Consider the following 17,767-nt stretch of genomic DNA (forward strand, 5'->3'; position numbering starts at 1 on the left):
TTTCCTACTGTACGTATATATGTACCACGTCTTCTTTATCCATTCATTTGTTGATGGACATTTAGGTTGCTTCCATATCTTGGCTATTGTGAATAGTGCTGCCCTTTCGAATTAAGAGTTTTGTTTAGATATATGCCCAGGAGTGGGATTGCTGGATCATACAGAGTTTTAAGGACCTCCACACTGTTCTCCCAGAGAAGGCAATGGCACCCCACTCCAGTACTCTTGCCTGGAAAATCCCATGGACAGAGGAGCCTGGTGGGCTGCAGTCCATGGGGTCACTAGAGTCGGACACGACTGAGCGACTTCACTTTCACTTTTCACTCTCATGCATTGGAGAAGGAAATGGCAACCCACTCCAGTGTTCTTGCCTGGAGAATCCCAGGGATGGGGGAGCCTGGTGGGCTGCCATCTATGGGGCTGCACAGAGTTGGACACAACTGAAGCGACTTAGCAGCAGCAGCAGCACCATACTGTTCTCCATAGTGGCTGTACCAATTGACATTTCTACCAACAGTGTAGAGGGGTCGGTCCCTTTTCTTTGAATTTACTGTTAATGTACATATAGTACAATTCATTTTGTGTGTGTACATTTCTGTACACTTTGAGAGATGCACAGAGTCATAGATGCACCACCATGAGGACCCAGAAGCAACCACTCCATCCCAGAGAAAGCTCCCGCTTTCTCTGCCCTTTATCGTCAGCTCCCTCCTTCCCACCGACCCCTAGCAACTGCCTCCTGTTCTCCGTTACTGTTGTTTTATCTGCAAAGTTTGTGTTTATCAGTGGGTTTCAGAAGGGAAGCATCCACTTTGAAGTCATGCTTTGTGTCGTTAGTGTGCTGGGCTCTCCACAGTCAGGGTCGTTCTCTGATGTCTGTCAGTTGGAAAGGGGAGAGCCATGGAATACTCTAAGGGCCTTTTAAGTTTCAGTCTCCTTCTTCTGGATTATGTAAGAGTGTCAGTGGGAGAGATGCGAGGGCACCAGGTGGCTGTCCATGTCTGGCTGGAGCTCAGAGAATGGCTCTGGGAGCAGGGCTATCGCCCTCACACAGAGCATTGTCTGGATACCCACCCACGTGCTTGGCACATAGCACACACTATGGAAAGGTTTTCATCAGTGAGGGATAAGGGGGAGGAGTTTGTGGGCCTATTGGCCTAAAATATGTAGGGAGCACTGACTTACATCATTGAAATAATCATTGATCACTATTGATTTTTTAAATAATTCCATTTTTACAAAGCCTTAGTTCCATTTGGGTTCAATTATTTGGGGAGAAATCTCATCTCCCACCTTCTTGTAATTAAAAAACATGTTCTTTTTAGATGATTTCAAAATGTTCTTCTCCAACTCCCAAGCTTGCTGGCTTGGCTGACTTGATGTGACTCGGCATCACTGGAATAGAAGAACATGTGTGGCTTTGGGAATTCAGGTGAAGTGGAACTGGGAGCAGATTAAGGCAGCATAGAGACACTGAACCTTGGAGGACCATTTTAACAGGAGTGTTTTAATGCTAATACTTAGCTCCAGCTGGGAGGGGTTACAAGAATTATAGGCAAATGTCCAAGTTATCGTTATGAAATTGTTGGCAGGGTTCTCCCAAAATAATCCAAGGCAAAAAAATTCTGGCCTTTGGTGACTAACAGTTTTTGTCAACAAATTCGAGTTTTTCCAGCTTCCTCTCAGTCACGTGAACCCAAAAGGCAACAGCTGGTAGGTCATGGGTCAACTGCTGTGCACCTGTGCTGGCTTGTCTCCTGGGTGGATTCACTGACTTTTAATCTGTAGAGACTTGAGTAGTCAATTAGGTTAAATTCTAGTGATTCTTTTGCATAATACAATAATGCCTAGATTCTAGACCAATGCCAAAAACTGGGTCATGTGATTCTTTAGTACAACAGGAAAATACCTTTTGTTAGTAGCCTGTTTACTCACATCCAAATAAAGAACAGACTACATTAACTTGATAAATTATAATTAAGAAAAAAATTTTAAAGCATTGTTTCAATTCATTGCATATTCCATGAGAAATTTTTTGTTAGTCCACATGATCCAGAAAATTCCCAGCTTCCTGGAATTGTAGATACATATGTGTATAGATACTACCCTTCTGTAGTATTAATATCAGGCCCACATTTGGAAGAGGGGGACAACTCATAGCTGATAATAGTTCAGAAAGTAGAGAAACTAGTTTATAGGCTCAGTTCATTTTTCCTACTGTGGACATTCATGGTTAAGGGGGCTACATCAGGTCTGTGAGTCAAATAGAATACTGGCATTTCCTTAAAATCTTAGATAAAGTAAAAGAACATCATATTTCAGAATTATACATCTTAAGTCTGTCATAGCCCTCAAATTGATGTTCATTTTTCCCAGTTCACAGTGTACAATTCCATTCACAATATAGAGTTCACTGCGTTTTTATAGTTTTGCATGTTAATCCCATTATTTTGTCACATATTACAGAGTTGAATGCTAAAGCATCATTAGACCAAGCACTTATCTCAGGTGCCTGGGACAGGGCTGAGTTAAGCCTTTGCGCTGTTCCATGTCTGTGTCAGGCATTTACCAGGCCTGCCTTGTTGTTTTTCCGTCTTCTTTACCTTCTGAGCCACCAGGGAAGCATGCCCTAAGTGAATGTCTTGTACCAAAACTCAAATTGCCTTCTGATTGGAATCTGAGTCTCTCCTCACACCAACACAGTGTTGGGTCCCAAATTGTATACCGTTACAGTCCTAATTTTTCCATTTGACTACATCTGTCTAGGTGGATCTTCCCTGTAACTCAGATGGTAAAGAATCTGCCTGCAATGCAGGAGACCTGGGTTCGATCCCTGGGTCAGGAAGATGCTCTGGAGAAGGGAATGGCAATCCACTCCAGTATTCTTGCCTGCAGAATCCCATGGACAGAGGAGCCTGGCAGGCTATAGTTCGTGGGGTCCCAAAGAGTCGGACACAACTGAGCAGCTAACACTGCTACACTGCACTGCTCTAGGTGGAAGATGATGGAAAAATCTTGTGAAACTCCTAATGAAAAGCCTTGGAGGTTTTTACTCTCTGCACACTGAACAACTGCTTGCTGGGAATTGTTCCTTGGATTCCGTTCCTGGGATAGAATGTAACATATTCCAGCTGGCACTGTTCAAGGCAAGAAAATAGATCATGATTAAGTCGATGAATGACTCCGAACCTCTCACTGCTTCTTGGGAATTCTCCCTTTGAGCACACTGCCTAGGACAAGTCTATGTACCAAGTAAAGAATTTGTTCCATTTGACCGCAAGTGTAGTGTGTTCTCAGGGAAGGCGATGGCACCCCACTCCAGTACTCTTGCCTGGAAAATCCCATGGATGGAGGAGCCTGGTAGGCTGCAGTCCATGGGGTCTCGAAGAGTCGGACACGACTGAGCGACTTCACTTTCACTTTTCCCTTTCATGCATTGGAGAAGGAAATGGCAACCCACTCCAGTGTTCTTGCCTGGAGAATCCCAGGGACGGGGGAGCCTGGTGGGCTGCCGTCTCTGGGGTCGCACAGAGTCGGACACGACTGAAGTGACTTAGCAGTAGCAGCAGTAATGTATTCTGCAGTGTACAAGGTTTTCTCCTCCTCCTGCTTCCTCTTCTCTTTTTAACCTGTCTCCCCACAACCTTTTTTTTTTTTTTTTTTTTTAAACTTCAGATTGGCCATTTCCTCCATAAATGTTCTTTATGCCAGCCGGATATGGGCCTGGCTAAGGTAGCAAGCACCAAGTCTCCCCTATAGCTGATTTTCCGGTGCGCAAAGGAAGATGTGAGGAAAAGAAAAGGACACCCTACACACCTGGGAAGACAGAACACTTGCCCCACACACAGAAGACAAGGTCAGGACAGTACATGTATTGTCTGTGTCAAGCACCACTGACACCACACACACACACACCCCCCCCACAATCTTGGACTAAGCCTTTGCTGTCTGGTATGGAAGCCGCAACCTTCATATAGTTATTGAACCCCTGAATGTGACTTGTCTGAATTGAGACTCACCGTAGGTATAAAATGCATGCACACTAGGAAGACTAGCATAAAATGTGAACTTTTTCCCAAATAATTTTATATTGACTGCATACTAAACTGATCACATTTTCAGTATATTGGGTTAAATAAAATATAATGTTAAAATTAATTTAACCTATTTTTCATATTGCTACTAAAAAAAACATTTATGGGTTTCCCCAATGGCTCAGCAGGTAAAGAATCTGCCTGCCAATGCAGGAGACACGGGTTTGATCCCAGGAACATCCCCTGGAGGAGGAAATGGCAACCCACTCCAGTATTCTTGCCTGCGAAATCCTGTGGATAGAGGAACTTGGTGGGCTACAGTCCATGCGGTCACAAAAGAGTCAGTCACGACTCAGCAACTACATACTAAAACATTTAAAACTCCATACATGACTTGCATTTTACTTCCATAGGACAAGTGGAGCACTAAACAGTTGCTTACCTGCTTTTGTTTCCCTGACTGGACTCACTTGTACGCTTTTAAACTTCCCCAAAACAGGGTCAGCTCGGCTGTACTCCCCTGCTACACCCCAGCCCCTAACAACCTATTAGGAGCACTTTCAGCTCTGAGCTCAGGTCACCTCAGTGAGTCCTGCCATCCCGAGGGCTGTGAGGGTTCCTGAAATTCTCGTTCCCCTGAGGGAATCCAGGGGCATCCAGTCCCAGACCAGCAGTGGTCTGTCCCTGGTGGGCCCTCATGCCCTGCCAGGGAACCCTCGCATCCAGGGCAACCCATGGCCCCCTGAACTGAGAAACACAGACCTTATACAGGAGATACGCTTTCACTCAGGGCACAAGAATTCCTTCAGGGAGACGAGAGGATGCTGAGGGGCGGGACAGAGGGCCGACAGGACGCACGGGATGAGCAGAACCTGACTCCATCTGTCCACGGAGAGTAGGTGTAACTTCCACATACTCCTCAGGACACGGGCAGGTTTGTGAAGCATCGGCCCCATCTGCACACCGGCACGTGGGGCGGAGCCTCTCCTGGCTCGAGGTCCAGCCTCGCCCCTCCCTCCCCCAAGCCCCCAGAGCTCTGCCCACTCACAAGAGGCCGGGGAGTGTCTGGTGCTTCTTTCCTGGTGACCCGCTCCATGTGTACTGTGTCACATTGGTCTTTGTTCCCCACGGCCTCTCCTCTGTCTGTCATCTTGCAGGCAGAGACGCTGACACCGGTGTTCTGGATGGACTGTCTTCACAAGGGTTCCTCACAGTGGACGGCCTGGAAGTACAGAGATGGAGTTTCCCTCTGCAGAAGGCCAGCAGTCTCCCTTCCCACCAGACAACCCTTGCCTTCCTTGAGCTCACAGTGCCTTTCCTGTAATGTCAGCTGCTGCTGTGCAGCTGTCACCCTATGGGGACTGAGGCTGGGAGCTGCCACAAGGAAAGACTGGCACTCAGACTGTTGCTGTAACTAAGCCTTTATCTCTGACCCAGGGCCCTGTGTCTCCTGCCAGCACTGAGAACACTGGCATGCTGGCTCCTCACTCACAAGTAGGGGGAATCTCAGACATTCCACAGTTCTCAACAGGACCTGAATGCTGGAAATCTAAATGCACGTGGGCAAGGAGCAAGTGTGGGAGCCTAGGGAACAAGGTGAAGGGAATGGGTTCCAGAATCCAGCTGTGGTATGTAGACTCCTAATTGCCATTAAATATTTGTTCTCACTTTTTTCTTTGTAAAAATAATCCTATCGTTTTAGCTGAGAACATTAAAATCATACATTTCTGTCTGTTTTGTAGCCAGACCTGGCAAATCACGGAGTTCTAGCTGAGGAGACATAAGTGGAAGTGGAAGAGAGTGTTCCTTCATTCTTGCTCCCTTTTTCTTTTTGCTCCCTGGACTGCAGGTATAATTGTTGGCACTCCAGCAGCCATAGTGGGCCATGAGGTGAATTTGAAAATAGAATTCATGCATAGTGAGTAACAAGATAGGAGGAGCAGAAGCCCTTGACACCAGGAAGCCACCAAACCATCCATGACCATCCTGACCTCTTTTCACGAGAGAAAAATAAACTATTTTCTTTAAACCAGTGCTGTTTTGGATCTTCTAGCAATCTAATCCTAACTAATACACAAACAATTTTCAGTAAGAGTAGAGTATATTATAAATCACATTTCCTAGGAAAGGTGCCATCCTATGTCTGTTTGACAGTTAAAACGTTGAAAAGTGAGGGCAACAATTAAATCACGTGCATGTCTCCATGCAACCCAAGAGCAAACCCATTTTAAACAATTGAATTCAGTTCTATTTTATGAAGAACTTACTCTTACACATGTGAATAGTATGTCTTAGCAATACTTACCTCAACCTACTTAGGAATGGCTTGTTTCAAATATTTTCTAACACTTTGAACATAGACATTTTATCACCTTAAAAAAGATTTCTTAGGTACTTTGAAAATGTTTCATATCACTGCATGCTGCCAGCACTGCCCAATTCAGGCTGGGCCTATCAGCCAAGCTTGGCATCCGTCCTGTTGTACCCCAGTCAGCCCTGATTTTAATTTCTTGGGCCAACCCCACCAGCACCACACCCTAGGGCCTTGCCTCCAGGTGACCACTGCTGCCGTCGGCTGCCTTGTGCAGAAGCGTGGTCCTCAATAAACCCTTGCGTAGGATGTGGAGAAGGAGCAGGGCGGAGCAGCGCTAAGAGCACGCGTGTTCTAGAGTCTACCCCGGTCCCTGGGGTCCTAACCACGCTGCTGTCAGGAATGCATGGGCATTCTGTCTCCATGCCCTCACCTGACAGAGAAGGAATGATACACGGGCTTTGAGGTTTGACTGAGTAATTCATGAGGAAGAGCTCTGTAACTAGAAGGGCCGGATCGTGTCACAAGCTGTGAAGTTGGGATTCCTGACAGAAATCCAATGGGAAAAAGGCAACCAAGGGCTCAGCCTGCTGGGCATAGATTGATTTTATAGGGGTGTCAGCCTCTATTACCAGTGACTTCCTGGGGGTCTATCAACCCAAACCTACTAGGATCTTCCTTGGAGAAGGAGAATCTCAGAGGAACTATTTCCTTCTCAAACACCATGAGGAGAACTTAAATGTTTTCCCAGAGTTCCTGGTCAGGACTTTAGAGAGAAGACCAGGGTTCTGACACAGGGCTGCCAACGTCACACGCAGGGGCTCCCTGATTCGGGCTGACTCGCCAACCCGCTCACCCCTGGTAGGTGGCTTCAGTTTACATCCCATCTTTGCTGTTCACTCTCACGTGAGCCTGCTTCCATAACCAAACTTCAGTTTCCTCATCTACAAAATGGGAATACCAAAACATACTAGATGCTTGTTACCCTCAATCCCATTCCTCCTAGTTTGTCAAAAAAAAGAATATCTACAAGATCAGAGACCACTGGTTCATGTGCTGGAGACTTGGGGACTGGGCCTCACTTCCAGCATCCTCGCAGGGCCAGGAAGAGATTGAAAGCTGATTTAGAGATGTGCCCTGGAGAAACAGCTTCAAACATTGTGTAGGATGGGACTCTTGGATGACCTCAAACCAAAGAGACAGGATTGTGAAGTAGACAAAGTCTGTTTTTAGTTCCTTTGTCTCCTAATTCCAGGGCCCTTCTCCCTCCTGAGAAGGTGTCCCTTCTTGGACACCAAGGGACTTGGTGTCCCTTGGCTGCTCGTGGAGGCACTGGATTGTCTTCCCCTCCTGCAGAAGCCCAGTGGGCAGGGTAGGTCTCAGCCCCAACCGTCTCATCTCACCCATCCTCATCACAACTTCCTTATGCCCAAAGCTACCCTCAGTTCAGATGCTTCTCGAGGAAGTTAAGGAGCTAGTAAGCTTCTTGGACTTTGCCTGTTCAAGATAGTTTGCAGTTCCTCCTGTAGGAGATTTTAAGGCTAAGGCACCACCAAGAAGCCCTTTTCCTATCTTTCCTAATCCCATCTTGAACCCACATGTGAGAAGATTTTGATTTGCCAAAGAGGCGAAGTAAAAAGCAGCCACTCAGTGCTTGCCATTGGCTGAAGCCACCAGCACTGCCTGAGCCTCACTTGAGCTCTGTCGGTGGCTTGTGAACCTGTTACTAGGTTTCTGAGATTAGCCTTCAGGAATTTCTAACTTAAAAAAAAAAAGGATTTTGAAAATAGGCTGGTATGGTACCGTTTTTTTAAGGCTATAAACTATGTAAGGGTCCACTTAGCCTACCAACAGGAGAGGCAGATCTTAGCCCAAAGCACTGCCTCTGCATTCCCTGGTCTAAGACAGGAGATGTTGAGAAAGCAGGGGAAGTCCTTTCAGCCCTAAAGGTTGGGAACAAATCAGTGCTGAAGTGGCAAAATAAAACCACCCATCAAGAAAGCTGCCAAAGGACCCAGCCCACCTCAAAGGCCTCTCCCCACCCCCTGAAAACAGTGTAGCAAGAAAGCTGGCCCCCGCCTGCCTGCCCAGCATGGGCACATGGGACAGCAAGCACCCAGGTAGGAGGGGAAATCCCTGGTCACAGGACCCAGGGAAAGATGCTCAAGAGTGGAGATATTTGTGGGCCATTGGAGCCAAGGGGATGATGCCAGGGTTGCTGGGTTGCTGCAGATGGAGTCCTGATGCTCTGTGACAAGCTGAGCTGACTGCTGCGAGGCCCCCCCCACAGACCTCACACAAGCTTTCCATGCCCCATCCCACACCCCACCCCACAAAAAGCCCTTATCGTCTGTCACCCGGGTATTTTCAGCCACACTTGGCTACAGGGAGGAACACACAGTATCATCCTTGACTACAAAGGACATCAGGGCCAGAACTCAGGCCTTTGAGCTTGAAGATAGCCTTGTTAGCTACTGTGGAGGCCAGATCCTCTATTGTCAGTAGAGCTTCTCAAGTTATTTATACCTGCGGTGACTCACATGACATCACACACCCCCACCCCCATGCTCCTGCTTTTGGCTGCTTCCCTGTGACACCTCAGAGTGAAAGTGAGCCTGTTGTGCACAGTGGCACTTCCAGCATTGGCTGGATGACCACTGTGGGATTGAAGCCTTGCATTCTGGCAGCCTCTCCACCTCAGCCCATCTCTAATTCCCTGGGGAACTGAATCCATGGCACAGAACACTATCTCATCCTTCATTATGGAAACTCTGAAAGCCTCCCAATAGGATAAATCACTCCGTGAGACTCCTTCAACACCCAGGCTCGACCATGCCCACAAAGAGTCTTGAAGAACCTGCACAAGGAGTCTGTTGTAAGCATGTACAAATAGATGACACAATTCCAAGGCTTACACCCTCCGCCAAGTTAAACTGCTGCAGAGCAGCTGTGCAGATGTGAAGTGATGCCTGGCACCTCCGGAGATCCATAAATCAGCCCCAGCGCACTTTCATCCAATTAGAAGAGTCTTAGAAGAAAAATCCGCAAATTAAGATGTGTCTAAAACATGGAATGACATCGCCCTCCCTCTCCAAATGCAAAAATAAATACTAATAAGTCTTCATTTTGCTGGGGCTTCTTTTCAAGGGACATGAGTTTTCCAGCACCTGAATCCTGGCAGAAAACCTCGTTCTGAAGAGAGTCGCATCGGGCAGGTTGGTTTATCTTTCTGTACGTTGCAGGCAAAAGAGAGATGATTCAACCTGAGAGGCAGCTGTTCTTCAAAAGGAGTTAACGGGTAAGCCAGAGGCCAAACTTTCCGTGAAAATTATACGTTCAGGGCCCTGTCTCTGCGCAGTCTGTCCCTTTGTTCTGACTTGTTCATCTGCAGCACAGTGATACATGGCAGAGGTCAGATGGCCAGGCCAGCAGATGCCTCTCTCCAGCTTTGGTTGGCCTTGGGTGAATAAGCTTAGCTGGAGAAGTCAGGTCAGACTAAGACGGAGTGAAGTTGCATTATTAAGAATGCTGAAGTGGTCACCGCAGTAGGAGACTGAGTTTTAGGTTACTGGGGAAAGCGGAATCATCTTTGAGTCTAAACAACCTGATAACTCTCAGCTTCTCTTTAGCTGAGCCATGTCAACACAGACAATCCAGTCCACAGCCTGAATGACCCTAGGATGGCATAGAGGCTGCCACTAACATAAGTTAATTGAGCCTTTGCTTTGTGCTCAGTATGGCACTCTGTACTGAGTAGGGATAAAAAGGAAAGTGTAATTAAGTCCTCATTTTATTAAAAAAAAAATATTTGTATTTATTTATTTGGCTGTGCCAGGTCTTAGCAGCAGCATGTGGGATCTAGTTCCCTGACTAGGGATCAAACCCAGGCCACCTGCATTGGGAGCACGGCGTCTTAGCCCTGCAGCACCAGGGAAGTTCCCCTTGCTTTCTTTTAATTCTCCTTTGCAGAGTACAGCCAAGTAACTTAGGCTAGCTCCAAAGAGACTTGCTTTTATAAGGAGACTGGGGGCTCTTCTGGGCTCCTCCCCTGTAGGTGGCCTTACCGTCTTTCACAACAGCTTTCAAGGTCAGTGTCAACAAGCATATAAACTGTTAGCTGAAGCTGTTAGAGGAGGGAGGAGAGAGAATGCTGTGTCTCTATAGAGAGGAGATCCATTTCTTCTGTGGCTGACTCTTCATAGACAGTTCTTCAATTTGTTGTTATTGTTTAGTCCCTCAGTTGTATCCGACTCTTTGCCACCCTATGGACTGTAGCCCACCAGGCTCCTCTGTCCATGGGGTTCTCCAGGCAAGTATACTGGAGTGGGTTATCACTTCCTTCTCCAGGGGATCTTCCTAACCCAGGGATTGAACTCAGGTCTCCTGCATTGTAGGCAGATTCTTTACTGTCTGAGCCACAAATGAAGTCCAATTCTTCAATAGGAGCCCCCAAAATGTCATTTGAATAAGTTTATTACCTCCTCAGGGAACTACCAGAAAGAAATGCTTTTATTTGATTTGGGAAAGTTTCTTGATTTAAAAATCTCCCTGTCTTAGAGTTGGGCACATTAAATCCTTCTACACAACTATAAAATGAAAACATGATGCTCTTTTGGTGGCTACCACTATTAGAAGCAGATAAATATATGCTCTGTGGTTGGAACCAAAATTCTATCCTTCCCGATTACAGGAGCAAAACATTTTATTGTAGAAAAGTTGGAAATTTTATGAACATAAAACTTAAATCACCTAATTATTATTATTTTATGGTTTCATCCTATTCCTTTTCTGTGCACATATATTTTCACATCGCTGGAGTCACTGTACCTGCATTTCAGCATTCTGCTTTGTACCCCTGACATTGTGTTTCCAGTATTTTCATGTTTCCTGAAGCACATTTTCAAGTTTGTGTTTCTGGACCCCTTTACACTCTTTAAAAATACTGAGTACCCTGAAGAGGTTTTGTTGGTTGTATTTATTGACATGAATCATATTAGAAAATAAAAGGGTGAAATTTAAGATATGTATTTACTATAGGAGTTCCCTGATGGTTAGGAATCCCCGTGCCCATGCAGGGAACACGGATTTGATCCCTGCTCCAGGAAGATTCCACATGCTGTGGGGCAACGAAGCTCATGAGCTGCAACTACCAAAGCCCTGCACCCTAGAGCCTGTGCTCTGCAACAAGGGAAGCCATCACGATGAGAAGCCTGCACGCTGCAACAGAGAGCAGCCCCTGGCTGCAACTCGAGGAAGCCTGTGCAGTAACAAAGACCCAGCACAGCCAAAGAAAAATAAAATGCCTCTGCAAGTTTCCTTAGTGTCTGACTTCATGGGAGGCGGCTGGTTCTACTATCTTCTTGGGTGATCAGTCTACTATGATATGTTGTTTGGGGGAAATATATGAAGAAAATCCATCCTCTATCAGATACATCATTGGCAAAGGGAGAAGTGTTTTAACAGCCATCTCAGATTGTTGTAGCTCTTCTTCTCTGACTCTGAACCACAACTGGGCAAGTGGTGTTTGCTTCAAGTTTACATAATGTGATTCTAAAACCCTTCAGTGGACTTTGCATTCCTTCCAAAAGCTGACATGTTTCACAGTGCAATATCCAAAAAAAAAAAATCACAGTAATTAGTAACACCACTGACTCATCAGAAATGCCTCCAGTATTGAGACACTATCAAGCTCTCACAGTAGCAGACACATTTTTCAAAATTCAAATTTTCTCTTGAAAGCACACTGTCACTGGCAACATTCCTTGAAGTCACTGGCTCACTGGGTTCATTTGAAAGAAAAGATATGCCAAAACTCAATCTGAATAACTGTAGTCTGTCTTTCAAGTAAAAACTGCTTAATGAAAAAAGAGGTTCATTTATCTTGGAATGTAGATAATGACACAAATGTTTATCCTTGTAGGACGTCACATGCAGAAGTGGTTCATGTGTCACAGAATATTATGCATGCTCAGAGTTGAGACTGAATAAAAGTCACAATTTTTACTAAATCTTCAAGAACATGCTTAATTAAAGTGGGCTTTTTTGGGTTCCTGTGAATGCACGGCGATGGATAATGCAACGCTGACCAACACAGCTGGATACGCAGTGCAGTTCCACACTAAGGGACCAGCAGTTTTACCCACTGTTGCCTTTGTGCCATCGGTGCAAACATCAATGCAGTGAAAAAGCAAACAATGCGTTAGCATTATTATGACCTCACAGATCCTCTGAAATATGACAGTTACATGGCCTCAGCCTAATCACAAAGAAGATAAATACTAGTATAATCCTCAGCAGCATGAAGCGGGAGCATCTTTATTCTGTATTGTCTGAGTTTTAAGAAATAATCCTGTATGACTTTTACAGTTAATACAGTGAAAAAATAATTGGCTTAGAAATACCTCCATTAAAAAAGTGCGTTTGGGGCTTCCCTGGTGGTTCAGTGGTAAAGAATCTGCTTGCCAGTGCAGAGACATGGGTTTGATCCCTGATCCAGAAAGATTCCACGTGCAGCGGAGCAACTAAGCCTGTGTGCCTCAGCTACTGAGCCTGCAGTCCTCAACAAGAAAACCCATCGCGGTGAGAAGCCCACATACTACAGCTAGAGTAGGCCTGGCTCTCTGCAACCAGAGCAAAGCCCGTGTACAGCGACAAAGACCCAGTGCAGCCAAAAATACATAAAACTATTTTTAAAAAGTAGGTTTGCATGATGTCTTAATTTATCATGTGGGCCCAAATATCCTTAAAAGTCTCCTCAAAGAGTCTTGTGAAATGTCCCCTAAAAACCCCAGTCGGTTCTGAGACCTGCAAGAGTGCTTACTTCCTGCACTGAACACAGCGGAGGAATTATGAAGGTGGAAGACAAGAACTACATGTGATACATAGTCACAAGAATTTGAATTTGAAGAGACTGGCTCTATTCTGTCCTAATTATCAGTTACATGCTCTGTAAAAACAACTTTCTAGAAATACATCATATATGTTTGACTCAACATGGCATTTTTAAAAAATAATTTCTATAAAAGTTGGATACTGGGTTCTTTATCAGAATTGTATTATGAACTGGGACTTCCCTGGTGGTCCAGTGGCTAAGACTCCATGCTCCTAATGCAGGAGGCCCAGGTTCGATCCCTGCTAGGGGAACTAGATCCCGCATGCCACACTAAGACCCGGCACAGACTAATAATAAATGGTAAAAAGAAATGTAATATGGAGTATATAATATTTCTTCAAAGAGAAGCCAGATTTAATTTACATCAATTTAACATCATTTTAAACATTTCAGAGATATAGATATGTCAATTAATATGCTTTCTTGCAAGGAAAAAGGCTAACTGGTTTACCTGAGAAGAACATTGATTAATTCGTGTAGTTTGGAGACCAGATCAGAGTGGGCTTGGTGAGGCACGTCAGGGGCTCTCTCGTCTCTGGATTCCCTCAGCCTTGTCATCCTGCCAGTTCTGGACTGTGCTCAGCCAGGGACTCCTGGTGCAGACCTCGGGGGAAGGCTTCCCTGACTCTAACACCCTGCCCCTTGTTTTCCTGTGGACCTTGCAGTGTCGGGAGCAGCCATCATGCACAATGACTGCTGCAAGTCAGCATGGCTCTAAAAACATACTCTCTGTCCTCGAAATGCAGAGAGAAAGCTGATGGCATATCAGCACACTGCATGAATCATATGAACTGTGCATCAAGGTTAAAGCACAGAGTCACAGACGTAGAGACCAAACATACAGACGCCACGGGGGAAAGGGGGTGGGCTGGGATGGACTGGGAGACCGGGGTTGACATATACACATGACTATGTGTTAAACAGATAATTAATAAGAACTTGCTGTACAGCATAGGGAGCTCTACACAGTGCTCTCTGGTGACAAAAAGGGGGATATATGTATATATACAGCTGGTTCACTTTGTTATACAGTTGAAACGAACACAACATTATAAAGCAATTATACTCAAATAAAAATTAATTAGAAAACCAAGAAACATGAGAGTTCAGAGGAGAAAGTCATCAATAAAGGCAAGGCAGAAACATCTCCCCAGGGCACGAATTCTCCTCTAGCTGTCTGGAGACGCAACACAAACCCCACTCTCTCCAGGCTCCCTGGGTCTGGGGGCTTGCTCTCCAAAGACAGGTGACCAGCACCTGCAGGTCAGTCTGGACCACCGGCACCACAGCTATAACAGGATCATCCCCTGTTACAGCCTTAATCATCCCAGGATGCTAGGGCTGATTCTAGATAAAAAATATGGAATTTCATCATTGTTGTCCGACTTTGTTGATACAAGTCCTGGATCATTTTCCACCTGTTCTGTGGTAATTCCTTCTTATTCTCGACTATTAGTATGTCTTCTAAGGGGTCTGAAACACTCTTCATAAGAGGTAAAACTAGAAGCCTCATTCCAGTCAAGAGGTTTTACATTGAAAGAGATTAGAAAATCCTCGAGCTGAATGAGAAAGGAATTTGTGGGTTCTTCTCCCTTCTCATCAAAACTACCACTTTTAGGCACTTTCTAACCTGATACTTTATTTATTTTTTAATATAAATTTATTTTAATTGGAGGCTAATTACTTTACAATATTGTATTGATTTTGCCATACATTGACATGAATCAGCCCTGGGTGTACACGTGTTCCCCATCCTGAACCCCCCTCCCACCTCCCTCCCCATCCCATCCCTCTGGGTCATCCCAGTGCACCAGCCCCAAGCACCCTGTGTCATGCATAGAGCCTGGACTGGAGATTCGTTTCACATGTGATAATTTACATGTTTCAATGCCATTCTCCCAAATCATCCCACCCTCGCCCTCTCCCACAGATTCCAAAAGACTCTTCTAGACATCTGTGTCTAAAGGATGCATATTGAAAGGATCCAAAAATATGGAGAAACAGCCTTCAAATTCCTACCACATCTGCCCTCCAGGACTCCTCAGAACACGCAGACTGAAGCTGAGGTGACGACTTCAGATTTCTCATGAGTTTCATGAGGTGAAAACTAGATGGGAAGCAGCCATAGATTAAACACAAGGAAAGGATGCCAGACTGGTTGGTTTTAACATACACCGCGTGTGTGTGTGTGTGTGTGTGTGTGTGTGTGTGTGTGTGTGTGTTGCTCTGGGTGTCTTACATAGTAAACTGTTTAAAGATTATTCAGTAACAAGACTGCATGCTCTGGGAAGCTCAGGGCAAGTTTGCTTCTTTTCTAAAGTAAGTGGGCAGAGAGCTTACAGTAGAAAGAAGATGGTGAAAGCCGTACTTGATGTTAACACAAGACAGTCTGTCCTTCATGTTCTCCTGGATTCCATGGAGAGGAATCTTAACCTCATTACCGAGCCATAGACATTCCTGGTGAATTTGGGTGTGTGGGCAGAAGCGGTGGAGGGGGGAGTCAGCAGCAGGCCAGGACCCTAACTAATCACAGGTTTTGGAGATGCTTAGATGAATGAGGCTATTAAAACCAAGGCACAAGATACACACACTACTATATGCTCAGCAGCAAAGAATCTGCTGGCCAATGCAGGAGACGTGGGAGATGTGGGTTCGATCCCACATCTGGGTCAGGAAGATCCTCTGGAGGAGGAAAGGGCAACCCACTCCAGTATTCTTGCCTGGAAAATCCCACGGACAGAGGAGCCTGGCAGGCTACAGTCCATGGGGTCACAGAGCAGGACATGACTTAGCAGCTAAACAGCAACAACAAATATACAAAAGAGATAACCAACAAGATCCTACTGTATAGCACTGGGGAAGCATAGTCAATAGCTTATAATAGCCTATAATGGAAAAGAATCTGAAATGTATATATGTATATATATATACATATATATATATGTATATATATATCTCAAAGTGATTCAGTTATGTAATATAAATATTATATATAATACACATGTATATATATAAAAAACTGAATCACTTTGTTGTACACCTGAAATATTAATAACATTTAATATTGTAAATCAACTACACTTCAATTTTTAGGAGGGAAAAAAAAAAACCAGCCCATGAAGGCAGGCTGGAGAGAAAACTGGAGAATGGTGCTTCATGAACATGCAAGCCCAGAAGCAGCGCGGCCTCTCCGTGCCGCCGTGAAGGTGCAGGTTCCGCCCGCGCCAGGCGTCCCGCGCACCCTGGCACGCGGCCCGGTGCATGCTGCGCACAGTTGCCCAGATGTGCGCACAGCTTCAGGCGCACCCATTACACGTGCAGATACTTCACGCACGTTTGTGCGCAGCATATACATTGAAGAAAACAGGAGTGCACAGAGCAGGATTGTGTTTGCTTCGGTGTGTAGGTGAACTCTGATGGAACTTGGTAGAACTCAGAGCGTTTATGAGCATGATGGATGACCCTCCGGGGGCTCGTTTCCCACCCTCCCGGCTGCGCTAGAGCGCAGGCCTGCGGTGACAGCACTGGGTACGGAAGGGACGAACAATGGGTCCTGTGAGTTCGCGGAGCTGGGGCTGCTCTGCCTGGGTGGGAGGTCCGAGCATCCGTCTTGAACAGCACATAATTCAGAGGGGAGTGGAGGGGTTCTTGTGGCATGTGGAAATAGCAACGGGGTAAAATGAGAGCGAATCATGAAAGTGCACTCAAATCACCCAACGTGCTGAGGATTGTTCATGTCAACAGATCCCCCCACTGAGAAGCTGCAAGCCTGGTGAGCTTCCCGATCAGATCCAGGGCCCATCCGTGCTAAGTCCCCAACAGCATCACCCAGGCTGGGAGGCACAGGTGACCAGCCGGCTCAGTTAGAAGATATGTAGCCTTTTCATCCCTTTAAAAACTTGTTCACTTGAACTTTTAAAATGCTAATACAGGTAAGTCAGCAGGACTGGTTGCTTCAGCTGCAAACCCAGAACAGGGCTGCCCCCTTGCTCCGCCTTCCCTCGGTCTGTGACAGTCACAGAGCCGCTGCACCCAAGCCCCCACTTCACAGGATCCCTGTTTTTCTTGATCTTAACAGATCTGGCGTGCTTTCTTCTGGCTGTGTGCAAAAAGTTCCTGACATCCTCAATTTTGTGACAGGTGGCAAGGAGGTAGCAGGAAGAGAGGACACCCTTTTGCACACTTCCCTTAGGAAGCGGTGCTTTGTTTGCTTCCTTGTTTTTGATGCTGAGGCTGTCCTCTGCTCTAGATTTCATTTCAGAGTTACAAAGCAAGAAAACTGGCCCAGCTAAAGGTCAGTGAGACTCTTTCTTGCTGCTCACCCTGGCTATGTTCTTTCAGATGTTCACAGGCAAATCTCATATGCTGGACAGAATATTCGTAAGGCCTTACTATTTTCAGAAACTATTAACAATGCAATGTAGATGGTAATTCTATAGACCTTCTTAGGAATGGTATTACTGCGCCTCCCTTGGGTATCTATTTTACCGACTGCCAATACAGAGAGTATTTGGATCCAGCCTAAATCCT

At 45.7% G+C, this 17,767-nt stretch overlaps 2 protein-coding genes across 6 annotated transcripts in view; one reads left to right on the forward strand and one right to left on the reverse strand.

Annotated features, from left to right (window-relative positions):
- Positions 1–17,767, forward strand: part of SCRG1 (stimulator of chondrogenesis 1) — a 107,394-nt gene that overhangs the window by 32,386 nt on the left and 57,241 nt on the right. Inside the window, exons 2-3 of one of the 5 annotated variants that reach the window (XR_011465204.1) lie at positions 5,192–5,662; positions 5,777–9,655. The exons of 2 other annotated variants lie outside the window; for them this stretch is intronic. The gene's annotated coding sequence lies outside the window, so the exon portion shown is untranslated. Of the gene's footprint in view, positions 1–5,191; positions 5,663–5,776; positions 9,656–17,767 lie in introns of those variants that run through there. 2 more of the 5 variants (XR_011465205.1, XR_011465203.1) reach the window with 2 other exon arrangements.
- The window catches only part of SAP30 (Sin3A associated protein 30), a 91,841-nt gene continuing 74,436 nt past the window's right edge, over positions 363–17,767 (reverse strand). The window contains exons 6-7 of the transcript XR_011465202.1: positions 5,083–5,256; positions 363–3,137 (exon numbers count right to left, since the gene is read on the reverse strand). The gene's annotated coding sequence lies outside the window, so the exon portion shown is untranslated. The remainder of the gene's footprint in view (positions 3,138–5,082; positions 5,257–17,767) is intronic.

This window comes from Bos mutus, chromosome 8 (assembly GCF_027580195.1).
Source record: "Bos mutus isolate GX-2022 chromosome 8, NWIPB_WYAK_1.1, whole genome shotgun sequence".
In the NCBI taxonomy this organism is placed as follows: Eukaryota; Metazoa; Chordata; class Mammalia; order Artiodactyla; family Bovidae; genus Bos; species Bos mutus.